The sequence below is a fragment of the Lagenorhynchus albirostris genome, chromosome 9 (assembly GCF_949774975.1).
Source record: "Lagenorhynchus albirostris chromosome 9, mLagAlb1.1, whole genome shotgun sequence".
Classification (NCBI taxonomy): Eukaryota; Metazoa; Chordata; class Mammalia; order Artiodactyla; family Delphinidae; genus Lagenorhynchus; species Lagenorhynchus albirostris.
Window position 1 is genome coordinate 81,855,191 of NC_083103.1, and position 14,968 is coordinate 81,870,158.

The window sequence follows — 14,968 nt, forward strand, 5'->3', positions numbered from 1 at the left end:
TTGTATATATTACCACATTTTCTTTTTTTCTTTTTTAACATCTTTACTGGAGTATAATTGCTTTACAATGGTGTGTAGGTTTCTGCTTTATAACAAAGTGAATCAGTTATACATATACATATATCCCCATATCTCTTCCCCCTTGCGTCTCCCTCCCTCCCACCCACACCCCCTATCCCACCCCTATAGGTGGTCACAAAGCACCGAGCTGATCTCCCTGTGCTATGCGGATGCTTCCCACTAGCTATCTATTTTACATTTGGTAGTGTTTATATGTCCATGCCACTCTCTCACTTTGTCCCAGCTTACCCTTCACCCTCCCCATATCCTCACGTCCATTCTTTAGTAGGTCTGTGGCTTTATTCCCGTCTTACCCAAAGGTTCTTCATGACCATTTTTTTTTAGATTCCATATATATTTGGGATTAGCATACGGTGTTTGTTTTTCTCTTTCTAATTTACTGCACTCTGTATGACAGACTCTAGGTCCATCCACCTCACTACAAATAACTCAATTTTGTTTTGTTTTATGGCTGAGTAATACCACATTTTCTTTATCCATTCCTCTGTTGATGGACATTTAGTTTGTGTCCATGTCCTGGCTATTGTAAATAGTTCTTCAGTGAACATTGGGGTGCATGTATCTTTTCGAATTATAGTTTTATTTGGATATATGCCCAGGAGTGGGATTGCTGGATCATACGGTAGCTCTATTTTTAGATCTTTAAGGAACTCCATAATGTTCTCCACAGTAGCTGTACTAGTTTACATTCCCAGCAACAGTGTAGGAGGGTTCCCTTTTCTGCACACCCTCTCCACCACTGATTGTTAGTAGATTTTTTGATGATGGCCATTCTGAAGGGGGTGAGGTGATACCTAATTGTGGTTTTGATTTGCATTTCTCTAATAATTAGTGACGTTGAGCATCTTTTCATGTACTTTTAACCATCTGTATGTCTTCTTCAGAGAAAAGTCTATTTAGATTATCTGCCTATTTTTTGACTTGCTTGTTTGTTTTTTTGATATTGAGATGCATAAGCTATTTGTATATTTTGGAGATCAATCCCTTGTTGGTCGCTTTGTTTGCAAATATTTTCTCCCATTCTGAGGGTTGTCTTTTCATTTTGTTTATGGTTTCCTTTGCTGTGCAAAAGCTTTCAAGTTTAATTAGGTCCCATTTGTTTATTTTTGTTTTTATTTTCATTACTCTAGGAGGTGGATCATAAAAAGATCTTGTTGTGATTTATGTCAGAGAGTGTTCTGTGAATGTTTTCCTCTTAAATTTTTATAGTATCCAGTCTTACATTTAGGTCTTTAATCCATTTTGAGTTTATTTTTCTTTATGGTGTTAGGGAGTATTCTAATTTCACTCTTTTATATGTAACTGTCCAGTTTTCCCAGCACCACTTATCAGAGAGACTATTTTTTCTTCATTGTATATTCTTGCCTCCTTTGTCATAGATTAGGTGACCATATGTGCGTGGGTTTATCTCTGGACTTTCCTTTTCCATTGATCTATATTTCTGTTTTTGTGCCAGTACCATATTGTCTTGATTACTGTAGCTTTGTAGTATAGTCTGAAGCTGATTCCTCCAGCTGTGTTTTTCTTTATCAATATTGTTTTGGCTATTCATGGACTTTTGTGTTTCCATACAAATTGTAAAATTTTTTTGTTCTAATTCTGTGAAAAATGCCATAGGTAATTTGATAGGGATTGCATTGAATCCGTAGACCACTTTAGGTAGTATAATCATTTACAATATTGATTCTTCCAATCCAAGAACGTGGTATATTTCTCTATCTGTTTGTGTCATCTTTTATTTCTTTCATCAGTATCTTACAGTTTTCTGAATACAGGTCTTTTGCCTCCTTAGGTAGGTTTATGCCTAGGTATTTTATTCTTTTTGTTGGGACAGTAAATGGGATTGTTTCCTTGATTCCTCTTTCTGATCTTTCATTGTTAGTGTATAGGAATACAAAAGATTTCTGTGTATTAATTTTGTGTACTGCAACTTTTCCAAATTCATTGATTAGCTCTAGTAGTGGCATCTTTAGGTTTTGCTATGTATATGTCATCTGCAAACAGTGACAGCTTTACATCTTCTTTTTCAATTTGGATTCATTTTATGTTTTTTTCTTCTCTGATTACCATGGCTAGGACTTCCAATACTATGCTGAATAACAGTGGTGAGAGTGGACCTCCTTGTCTTGTTCCTGCTGTAGAGGAAATGCTTGCAGTTTTTCACCATTGAGAATGATGTTTGCTGTGGGTTTGCCATATATGGCCTTTATTATGTTAAGGAAGATTCCCTCTATGCCTTCTCTATGGAGAGTTTTTACCATAAATGTTGAATTTGTCAAAAGCTTTTTCTGCATCTATTAAGATAATCATACGGTTTTCATTCTTCAATTTGTCGATGTAGTGTATCACACTGATTGATTTGCCAATACTGAAGAATTCTGTTATCCCTGGGATAAATCCCACTTGATCATGTTGTATGATCCTTTTAATGTGTTGTTGGAATCAGTTTGCTAGTATTTTGTTGAGGATTTTTGCATCTATGTTCATTGGTGGTATTGGCCTGTGATTTTCTTTATTGTGATATCTTTGTCTGGTTTTGGGATCAGGGTGATGGTGGCCTTGTAGAATGATCTTGGGAGTGTTCCTTCCACTGCAATTTTTTTGGAAGAGTTTCAGGAGGATAGGTGTTAACTCTTCTCTAAATGTTTGATAGAATTTGCCTGTGAAGCCATCTGGTCCTGGACTTTTGTTTGTTGAAAGATTTTTAATCACAGTTTCAATTTCAGTAATTGTGAAATTATTGTATTTACAGTGATTGTGTTCATATATTCTATTTCTTCCTGGTTCAATCTTGGAAGGTTTTACCTTTCTCAGAATTTGTCCATTTCTTCTAGGTTGTCCATTATTTTGGCATATGGTTGCTTGTAGTAATGTCTTATAATCCTTGTACATCTGTGGTGCCAGTTATAACTCCTGCTTTTTCACTTCTAATCTTTGATTTGAGTCCTCTTCCTTTTTTTCCTTGATGAGTCTTAGTAAAGTTTTATTAGTTTGGTTTATCTTCTAAAAGAACCAGCTTTTAGTTTTATTGATATTTGCTATTGTTTTTTTCTTCTCTATTTCCTTTATTTCTGCTCTGATCTTTATGATTTCTTTCCTTCTACTAACTTTGTGTTTTGTTTTTTCTTCTTTCTCTAGTTGCTTTTAGGTGTAATGATAGGTTGTTTATTAGAGATTTTTCTTTTCTTTGAGGTAAGATTGTATTCTTATAAGCTTCCCTCTTAGAACTGCTTTTACTGTGTCACATAGGTTTTGGATCACTGGGGTTTTGTTACCATTTGTCTCTAGGTATTTTTTTTTATTTCCTCTTTGATTTCTTAAGTGATCAATTGATTATTTAGTAACATATTTTTTAGCCTCCATGTGTTTGTGCTTTTAACTCTTTTTTTTCCTGTAATAGATTTATAATCTCATAGTGTTGTGGTCAGAAAAGATGCTTGATATGATTTCCATTTTCTTAAATTTACCCAGGCTTGATTTGTGATCCAAGATGTGATTATCCTGGAGGATATTCCATGTGCACTTGAGAAGAAAGTTGTATTGTGTTGCTTTCGGATGGAATGTCTTATAAATATCAATTAAGTCTATTTGGTCTAATGTGTCATTTAAGGTTTCTGTTTCCTTATTAATTTTCTGTCTGGATGATCTGTCCATTGGTGTAAGTGAGGTGTTAAAGTTCCCCACTATTTTTCTGTTACTGTTGATTTCCCCTTTTATAACTGTTAGAATTTGCCTTTGTATTGAGGTGCTCACTATGTGGAATGCATATATATTTACAATTGTTATATTTTCTTCTTGGATTGATCCCTTGATCATTATGTAGTGTCCTTCCTTGTCTCTTGTAACAGTCTTTATTTTAAAGACTATTTTATCTGATGAGTATTGCATGGAGTATCTATTTCCATCCCCTCACTTTCAGTCTGTACGTGTCCCTAGGTCAGAAGTGGGTCTCTAGTAGATAGCATATATATGGGTCTTGTTTTTGTATCCCTTCAGCCAGTCTGTGTCTTGGTTGGAGCATTTAAACCATTTACATTTAAGATAGTCATCAATATGTATGTTCCTCTTGACATTTTCTTAATTGTTTTGGGTTTGTTTCTGTAGATCTTTTTTCTTCCCTTCCTCTTTTGTTCTCTTCTCCTGTGTTTCTCACCTAAGGAAGTTCCTTTAGCACTTGTTTTAAAGCTGGTTTGGTGGTGCTGAATTCTCTTAGCTTTTGCTTGTCTCTGAAGCTTGTGATTTCTCTATCAAATCTGAATGAGAGCTTTGCTGCGTAAATTATTCTTGGTTGTAGGTTTTTCCTTTTCAATATATCCTGCCACTCCTTCTGGCCTGTAGAGTTTCTTCTTTAAAAACAGCTGATAACTTTATGGGGATTCCCTTGTATCTTATTTGTTGCTTTTCCCTTGCTGCTTTTAATATTTTTCTTTGTATTTAATTTTTGTTAGTTTGATTAATTTGTGTCTCAGCATGTTCCTTGTTGGGTTTATCCTGTATGGGACTCTCTGCACTTCCTGGATGTAGATAACTATTTCCTTTCCCATGTTAGGGAAGTTTCCTAATATAATTCCTTCAAATATTCTCTCAGTCTCTTTCTCTTTCTCTTCTTCCTCTGGGACCCCTGTAATTCTAATGTTGGTGTGTTTTTCTTGTCCCAGAGGTCTCTGAGATTGTCCTCATTTCTTTTCATTCTTTTTTCTTTATTCTATTCCATGGCAGTGATTTCCACCATTCTATCTTCCAGCTTACTTAGCCTTTCTTCTGCCTCAGTTATTCTGCTATTGATTCCTTCCAGTGTATTTTCATTTCAGTTATTGTATTGTTTATCACTGTTTGTTCTTTAGTTCTTCTAGGTCCTTGTTAAACATTTCTTGTATCTTCTGGATCCCTGCCTCCATTTTTTTTCAGAGATGTTGGATCATCTTTACTATCATTGCTCTGAATTCTTTTTCAGGTAGATTGCCTGTCTCCTCTTCATTTTCTTGGTCTTACAGGTTTTTACCTTGCTCCTTCTTCTGCAGCATATTTCTTTGTTGTCTTACTTTTTTCTGCTGTGTTTGTGGTGTCCTTTCCACAGGCTGCAGGGTTGTAGTTCCTTTTGCTTCTGGTGTCTGCCCCTGGTGGGTGAGCTTGGTCCCAGGGATTGTGTAGGCCTCCTGGTGGGAGGGACTGGGGTCTGCCTTCTGGTGGGTGGAGCTGAGTCTTGTCCCTCTGGTGATCAGGGCCATGTCAAGTGGTGTGTTTTGGTGTGTCTGTGAGCTTAGCATGACTTTAGCCAGCTTTTCTGCTGATGGGTTGGGCTATGTTCCTGTGTTTCTGGTTGTTTGGCCTGAGGTGTTCTAGCACTGGAATTTGCAGGCAGTTGGTTGCAGCTGGGTCATAGTGCCAAGATGGGGACCTCCAGGAGAGCTCATGCTAATTAATATTCCCTGAGGCCGGGAATTCCCTAGCAGTCCAGTGGCCAGGACTCGGTGCTCCCCCTTGGGAGCTCAGGTTCAGCCCCCAGCAGGGGAACCTAGACACCACAAGCTTTGTGGCACAGCCAAAACAAAACATTCAAACAGACAAACAAAAACCAAGACAAACAATAAAAACAAAAAAACAAGACAGAAACAAAGTAAACAATGAAACAAAAAAAACAGAAACCAAAACAAACAATAAAAACAAAACTAACAAAAACAAAAAACAGAAAAAACCAAACAAAAAAGCAAAGAAACAACAACAACCAAAAAACCTCCCCAAACCAAACCCCCCAAAAACAAAAAATAATATAAAAATAAAGAAATACAATATATATTAAAAAATGTAAGAAATAAAAATAATAAATGAATAAGTTAAAAACTTCCCTGAGTCCTCTGCTATCAGTGTCCTTGCCCCCACAGTGAGCCATAGCCAACCCCTGCCTCCCTTGAAGGCTCTCCAAGACCTCTTATTAGGTCTCTGGACACACTGTGGGCACTGTAGGGGCAGATCAGACTCTGACCTGACCCTACTTTCATGTACACGTGCCCACAAAGTCTACAGTTGCTAAAGCTAGACCAGTCTCAGTTGTGGAAGCACCCCATTGTCCATTCAGATGTTCTGCAGGTGCTGGGTTTACCAAGCTGATCACAGTGGTTTAATCTGCAGCATGTGCAGGTGCAGTGAGAGATTTCAGCTCTTCTTCCTTAGTCACATAGCCCCTGGGGTTCAGCTTTGGTTTTGGTCCCACCTCTGCATGTGTGTCACCCTCTGACATCTGCTCCCCACCCAGGAGAGATGAGGTGAAAGCAGGGACTGGGAGCAGGATGGCCCATTTTAGTGGGATGGGGCATGCAGCTACTGACTGGGTCACTCTTGCTTGCTTAGGTGGGGGGGCAAAAGGTGGTGACTGATTGGTGCATGAGTGCTTGCTTTGGTGGGAGTCCCTCTCATTACCCATGGAGCAGGGGCTGATGTGTGAGGAGAGAGGCCTCAATGGTGGCCCTGCCCTTCGTGTGCCACTCAGCACTGATGCCTTCCATTGCAGTCCATGCTTCCTCCAAGAGCATTCCTGGCTGTGGAGCCCCTCGTTCCCATCCCCTCAGGCTGTCTCCATGCAGCCAATAGCAGTCCTCTAGTTGGGTCTGCTCTCCAAACCCCATGTTTCAGCACCCAACCCCCGCCAGCACTGGCAGACCCCTGTCTCAGGCTGGGGTGCCCAAAACTGTGGCACAGACTGTCCGTCAAATTCTCTCTCTGTCCTACCTGCCACAGGCCCGCTGCTACAATTTCCTCCGATAGCCCCCAAAGCTTCCCTCCATCTCAGCTGATGGAGCTGCCAGTGAGGGGGCCTCTCCAGTTATGTTAACCTCTCATCTCCTTCAGCTCCTCTGCAAGAGGAGGAGCTAATCCTGTTTCCTCTTTTCTTTTTCTTTCTTTTCTCTCTTTTGTCCTACCCAGTTACGCGAGGATCTTTTCTTGTCCTTTTAGGTGTCTGAGGTCCTCTGCTAGTGCTCAGCATGTGCTCAGTGTGAATTGTTCCACTTGTAGCTGCATTCTTGATATACTTGTGGGGATAAGTGAACCCCAGGTCCTCCTATTCTGCCTTCTTGACCCAAACTCTGCATGACTCTTCCAGAGTACCATTTTTAAGTGTACTCTTCTTAGAACTATTTTAAACCTATATGTACCAAAAAATAAATATTGGTAAGCAGAGACAGTAGTTATTCCATAATGGAGACAAAATGATAGATTCCTTTTAAATATTTTACATTTCTGAAAAAATAAATTCACTTTTTGATGCACTTACAAACATAAAAGAAAATTAAGACTACGGCTTTATTTTTAATTTACCAAATTATCAAACCTATTACCTTCTGCCTTTTCTGCATTAGATTCCAAAGCCTACTGGGATGTATAAAGAATGAGCAGTTTCTTGTGAATATTTATAGGATTAATCTATTATACTTCATCTAATATTTTAGTTATAGTACATTTAAGTGCTGACAATGCTTTTCTGTAAGAAATAAAATAAAATAAAATTACTAGTACTTAATTGATTTTGCACAAATACTCAAAAAAGTAAAGAAGAGGACCAAAAACTTCACTGATATTTTATAATTATAAATATATCTTTATCTAATTTATTTCAAAAGCTTACAGATATCTCCAGGTCTGTAAATATAATAAATACTTATTCAATACAACTTAACATGTAATACTTGTTTAAAAAGACACGTTTACTTTCTTCATTCAGTGAGTGTCTATAATACACAACACTCTCTGGCAGCCACCAAAGAAATAATTCTTTCCCCGTAAGTTTTTATTAATCAATTTATAACCTAATTAACTATTTAATTACAATTGCAGGGAATGCTAATAAAAATTATAGGTTCTATGAGAGCTTGCAAAATGTTTGCTGAATTTAGGGATCAGGAAAGATATCCTCAAGATAGTAACTGATCTGAGTAATGAAAAGTGACTAAGAGGACACTAGGTGAGTGAATAGTGGTTAAGTGCAGAGGAACATTTCAGGCTGAGGGAGTAGGTGGCAAAGGCCCCACAGAAAGAAAAATGGCCAGTGTGGTCAAAGTCCACAGAGAAGTGGCTGTATAGGCCAGAAGATGGAAGACTTGTTAAGCTTAGCTAAGAACTTGGTCTTCATCTTAATGTAGAAGCTTCTGAAGGACTTTGAAAGAAAATGAACAAATTTACATTTTTAAAAGATCACCCTGAATCTGGTGTAGAGAAAGGATTGAAGGAAGATATGGATGATTGCTGGGAGTTTCTTAAGTAGTCTAAGAAAGATATGAATGGGTAGAGAAAACCCCTTTAACAACTGCCGCAAAGAAGATTAAATATTTTGGAATAAGCTTAAAAAGAAATATGTGCTACCTCTATAAGGAAAACTTTAAAACATACCTGAAAGAAGTAAAAGTATACTTGAACAAGTAAAGAGACATCCCCTCTTCCTGTATGAGACTATTCAACATTATAAAGATGTCAGTTCTCCCTTAATTAACTTATAAAATTAGCTCAATCTTAATCAAAATATTAGCAGCCTTTTTTATGGTGTAGAAAATAATAATAAAGTTCATATGGAAAAACAAACATACAAGAAGAGGCAGGAAAACACTGAAAAAGAAAATCTATGAAAGGATATTAGCCCTGCCAGATAGAAAGCTATAAAGATATACTTCAAAGTAGCTGCAATTAAAATAGTGTGGTACTGGCACATGAATAGATAAAGAGAACAGAGAAACAGAATGGAAAACCCAGAAGTAGATTCAAATACATAAGGAAGCTTATTATATGATCAAGGTAATCTGTGGGGCATCAATGAGGCAAAGGTGGACTTTTTAATTAATGGTTGTAGAACAACTGGGTGGCCATTTGGAAAAAAATAAAATTTGATAAATATCACACACCATATACCAAAATAAACTCCAAATTGATCAGGAATGCAAATATAAAAAATGAAAACAAGAACTAGAAGAACACTGGTATGAATTTCTCTTTCTCCTCACAATAAGAAAATACTTTCTATTTCACAAACTCTAGAGGAAATGAAAGAAAACATTGATAAATTTGACTACATGAAAGTGAAAGTTTAAAAAAAGAAGCTAAGACAATAACATAAGCAATATCACAGACAATTTATTAACTGGGAGAAAACATTTGCAATGTGTAACACAAGAGCCAATATCCCTAATACATAAAGAACTCTTAAAACTGAAGAAAAAGGAATCAAAAACCCAATGGCAAAATAAGAAAAAGACTTAAGCAGCCATTCACAGAGACAGAAAAAGCATATTTGTTAAAAATATTGCCAATGATACAAATGAAAAGACCATAGGCCCACCACCACTGCTGCCCTACTGATATACTCTATTACCAAAGATGGCTTAGAGAAGATTAGCAAAGGTGTTTAGCCGGTGGAAATCAGAAGAGGTGTAATGTTAGATATAGGTGCTGTAATTGCTGAACTTAGGACACAGTCTAAACTTGTACCAACCCTTTAAGAAATTGCTGATTGCTAAGATTTCTGCAAACAAAGAAATTGGCAATATAATTTCCAATGCAATGAAAAAGATTGGAATAAATGGTGTAGACATGTTAAAGGATAGAAAACCCCCGAATGATGAACTAGAAATTATAAATTATTAAGTTGAAGTTTATATTTCTTCATATTTTGTATACATCAAAAGATCAGAAATGTGTATTTCAGGATGCCTGTGTTCTATTGACTGAAAAGAAAGTATCTAGTCTATTATACTGGCCCTTGAAATTGCCAATGTTCATTGTAGCCCTTGATACTAATTGCTGAAGATGTTGATAGAGAGGCTCTAAATACACTCCTTTTGAATAGGCTAAAAGTTGGTCTTCAGATTGTAGCAGTCAAAGCTCCAGGTGTTTGTGACAATAGAAAAAAACCTGTTTAAAAACATGGCAATAGCTAGTGGTGGTTCAGTGTTCAGAGAAGAGAGATTGACCCTAAATCATGATGATGATGATTTTCAGACTCATGACTTAGGAAAAGTTGGAGAGGTCATTATGACCAAAGATGAAGTTCTGCTCTTAAAAGGAAAAAGTTATCAGTCTCAAATTGAAAAACATATTCAAGAAATCAATGAGCAGTCAGATATCATAATTAAAGAATGTGAAAAGGAAAAACTGAGTGGACTCTAGCAAAATTTTCAGTAGAATAGCTGTGCTGAAGGTTAATTAAACAAGTTATGCTGCAGTGAATGAAAAAATATTTACAGATGCCCTTGATGTTCCATGAGTTGCTGTTAAACAAAGCATTGTTCTGGGAGGGGGTTGTGTTCTGCTTTGCTACATTTCAGCCTTAGACTCACTAATTATAGCTAATGAAGATTTTTAAAAATGATACAGAAATTATTAAAAGAACACTCAAAATTCTTGTACTTATCATTGTTAAGAATGTAGATGTTGAAAGATTATTGATAATTGAGAAAATTATGCTAAATTCCTCAGAAGTTGGTTATGATGCTATGCTTGGAGCTTTTGTGAATATGGTACAGAAGGGAATTACTGATCCAACTAAGTTTGTAAGAACTTCTTTATTGGATGTTAAAGAAGAGAAAGATCCTGGAAATCAGTGGAATGGATGGTATAGGGGGTGATAAGTTCTAATTCCTAGAACAGTGCTTCACCATTACTAATGAACTATGACAGGATGCTTGAGACAATGTTTCTCACCAATAATTTCAGAGAAGTCAATTGAAGAAAATGAAGAAAAGGCTGTCTGATATTTAAGAAACTCACTATAATCCTCAATTACTAGTTTCAGTTGACAATATATAATGATTTTCATTGTCCATGCTTATAGATCATTTATTTTGTATTTTTAAATAAAAAATCATTTGTACAATCATGAAAAAAAGGATATGTGAAAGAGTACCTATAGTATGCGATCCTTTATGTAAGAAAAAAGGGCAATGAATAAAACACATTTATCCACTAATCTCTTCAAAAGAAATATCAGAAAAATAAATCAGAAAATAATGAGATTGGTTACCAATATAATGTGGGTAGGAATGGAAATGAAAGAATGTAAAAGGGATGATACTTCTTTAAGTATACTTTTCTGTGTAGCACTGTCTTATAGGATGTACCCTCAAACAAAAATATATGACAAAACCAGGATGTAGGGGGAGCCCAAAATGGAATACAAAAAATAATAATACTACAAAAATACCTAACTATGTTACAAATGAATGGCATAACCATACTTGAAGGAGATAGAGGAAAAAATAATTCACTTAGTAATTTGCAGAAACAATATTTTGATTGTATACCATACACAAATATATACTACTGCTGGCTTAAAAAATATTCACGACCTAAAAGTTGAGAGTTATGTTCTATTTGGTGGGAATTTTTAGGACTTCAATCCTGGGAGGCAGCATCTCAAGTAACCCTGAGAGAACTGCTTCAAGGAGGCAAGGAGGGAAACCAGGTTATATATTATAAAAGTTTTGCAACAAAGGGCAGGTAGTCTGGATGTCAAAAGATTACTGTTAATTAAAGAAAACTAGATATCTCAAGTTAAGTAATTTAGCACTTTCCTATGTATGGGAAGATGCAAGAGTCTGGGCTCACTGAAATCATTCCTCATGATATGTATCTCAGCTACCTGGGACCACTATCCTGTATTTTCATATCCTGAGTTTCCTCAGGGCTCACCAACTCACCGTTGGCAGTGGCTGCAATCGCTGATGACTGTGACATCCTTTGTTTACTGATATGGCAGTCAGTATTCCATTTATCAGCCACATTATTAAGCAAACATCAGTTTATTTATTTGAAGATCATAAATATCAATATAGTGAATCATTGCTAAAGCAGACAGATTATTGTCAAAGTATACACAATACACCTCTGACCTGTGTAACTCAAATTTATTCACCTAATTTAGTTCAAAACAACATTCTAAAAATAAAATTATGAAGAGAAGAAAAATTATTCCTTCATGTGTTACAGCATACTTGTGTTTTAGTCTGTCCAAACTTTTTCTCATTATATAGAACTTGATTTATATGGATTTCATCTATACATTCCCTTTGGGGAAAAAAACTGAAAATGAATAAAATAGCAGCCACTCTTTGAAAATATCAATAAAATACACTTCTTTAACTCGGAACACTATTTCTATGAGAGCGACTTTAAGAAGATATTACAGGGATGGCGATACAGGAAAGAGAGGTTATTTCATGAAATGAATATTGATTAAGCATGTTCCATACATTATAGGCAATTTTGTTGATATAATCTTTTTAAGATGAGGCATCAGTCCTTAAGGATTTGGAACTATATAGTCCTTGAGGCTTAATTCTATTCTGGCTCAGCACTTTACTAAAGCTGTACTATTGGACAAGTTTAAAACCTCTCTGAACTGCTGTTTCACCCTCGTAAAATGGGGATACCACAACACTTATTTTGAAAACTTGTGAGAATTAAATGTAAAATATTCTGAAAATAATTGGCTGGAAATAAATGTCAGTGTTTCTTTCCTTTACCCTTTATGACAGCATTTTTTGAGAAGATTCAGCTTTAAAATACATGGATGTTATAGGTTATAAATCATTATATATGTAAATAATTGTTATTATGAATAATTAGAAAAATGGCTTCAATTTACACTTATCAAGAAAGCCAGTCTCACCAAATGAATACACATATTGGTCGGTTCATCTCTGTGGCCAACATCTCATACTAGGACACTGGAAAGTATTGGTGGATTTTTTTCCCCTATAATAAAGAACTGGTGTATCTAATTCATGTTAAACTGTCCAAGAGATTTATATGTAGAATATCTAGATAGAAAAAGTAAAATCTTCAGATAACGAAGATAAACTAAAGGGAACTGTAAAGGTCTATAGGCATATTCCTATTCATGCTATGTCAACCATTTAATTCACTAAGTTTTTTTATCTTATTTGGAATGAGAAAATATCATAGAAATGGAAATGCAAACTTCCTCCCATAGACATAAAGATTTCAAAGTCAATTCATATTTGCTTCTCAATAAAAAGATTATTTCAACACTTCAAACAATCCTATTTTTGTGCATAATTTAAAAATCACATCACTTGTACCCTTTACCATACTTAGTGAATCTTTTTCATGTAGTTTTGTTGTTGTTGTTTTGTTTTTTTAAACACTGAAAAAGCTTTGAGTGAATTACCTATGAATACATCATTGCAGTCCAGATTTAAAAGTACATTTGACCTCAGGCCATTCCTCATAACTAGTGAATGCTCAAAAAATATGAAAACAGTGTTTAAAAAAGGCACTGGAGAAATGATTTCATAAACAGAAGCCATATATTAAATTTAAATACAATTTAGAGAGGTAAATATTGCTCAATATTTTTTTGTATATGATGAGATGTTTAATTTCATGATGGAGATATAAAAATAGTGTTTATCATTAGAAATCTAAGCAAAACTCTTCTACTAAGTAACAGGTTACTATTGCAACATAGTACAGAAAAACATTCTGAATACATTTAATTGTGTACCTATGGACACATACTCAAAGGAAATTTATAAAATGAAATTATTTGTTAAAATGATAGGATTATGGGAAATTTCTAATTTTTCTCTAATGCTTTAATAACTTAAACCCATGCTTAATTTACAAAAACACCATCATGAATTATATATTCCAATATCAACTGCAACTGTTTTTTCTTTCCTGAATGATCTGTGGGAACACAAGCTTTCAGTAAATTTTCAACTACCTGTTTCTCTATCTTGTATGAGAAGCTTTTAAAATTGGGTTTGTTGTTAAATTACTCAGGGAAAATAGTTCAGGAATTATTAATTAATATATGCTAATTAAGAACATAAAATATTTTAAAGATGCACAAACAGAAACCAGAATGGAAATTTAAAGTAGCTCGTGACCATTAAAGTAACAAAAGGACAATTTAACAATTATTAGCAACTGACCCAGAGGACCAGTAGTAGGTACAGCTGTCAGTAAAACAATTAACTTGTGCAGTGGCAGGCTTTGGAACTTGTATGGTACTTAGTGAGCACAGCTATGCTAAGCTAATTTTCTTTGTTATAATGATAATACAGAAACCACTAAACTTAGAAAGGCCTTTAGACAAAGTCTACATGATTTAGGTTTTACAAAATATTTTTGAGCTTCTTTTATGTGAGAATTGTAGAAATTATATCTCAACTTCCAAATTCAAATTTACAGAAACATTATTTAGAGGCTATATTTGATAAACTAAAATTAAATATTTTTTTTCTTTTTTAGGAATTCATTATCTCAATCTTATTTTTGTAATTTTTAAACTAAGAGTTACAAAAATTAGTTGTGAAATACTTTAAATTCTAAAAAACAAGAGAAACCAAATCAACATATAATTGAGACAAAGTAATTGGTGCAACTTCTATATATAAGATATTGTGCTGGAAAATATGTGTCACAAAATTAGACTGTGTTCAATTTCTTAACATTTTAATGATCTGATACCACTTCTACATAACCTTGTTGACATTTCCCTATAATAAATGATGGACAAGTCCCCATAGTAAAATAATGATATGTCACAAATTAACAATGGCCTCAATCAACAGTTGAGCCTGGCACCTAAATATTATTAGACCTAAGACTAGTATAATCTATTATAAAATAACATCAGTTGTCTTTCAAAATGTAATTGGTTCATATTTAGTAAACCCATCTTGATGGATGTATTTCCAAATAATTATTTTATTCAGATTCACCAGGAATCTGTTGCTCAAACTAGACATGCCAATGCAGATATTTATTCAACTGCAATGATAATATCTGCTTTAGAATGTAATACAGTTGCACTGCACAGAATGACTCTGTGATCTTAAGCAAGTTGGAACAGACCCAGAAATCTGTGTGTGTGTGT

The 14,968-nt window shown here is 35.0% G+C and overlaps 1 protein-coding gene and 1 pseudogene across 1 annotated transcript in view; both read left to right on the forward strand.

Moving 5' to 3' along the window:
- GRIA4 (glutamate ionotropic receptor AMPA type subunit 4) overlaps positions 1 to 14,968 on the forward strand; it is a 509,744-nt gene that overhangs the window by 102,115 nt on the left and 392,661 nt on the right. The window lies entirely within an intron of this gene.
- On the forward strand, positions 9,498 to 10,688 carry LOC132525920 (60 kDa heat shock protein, mitochondrial-like; annotated as a pseudogene).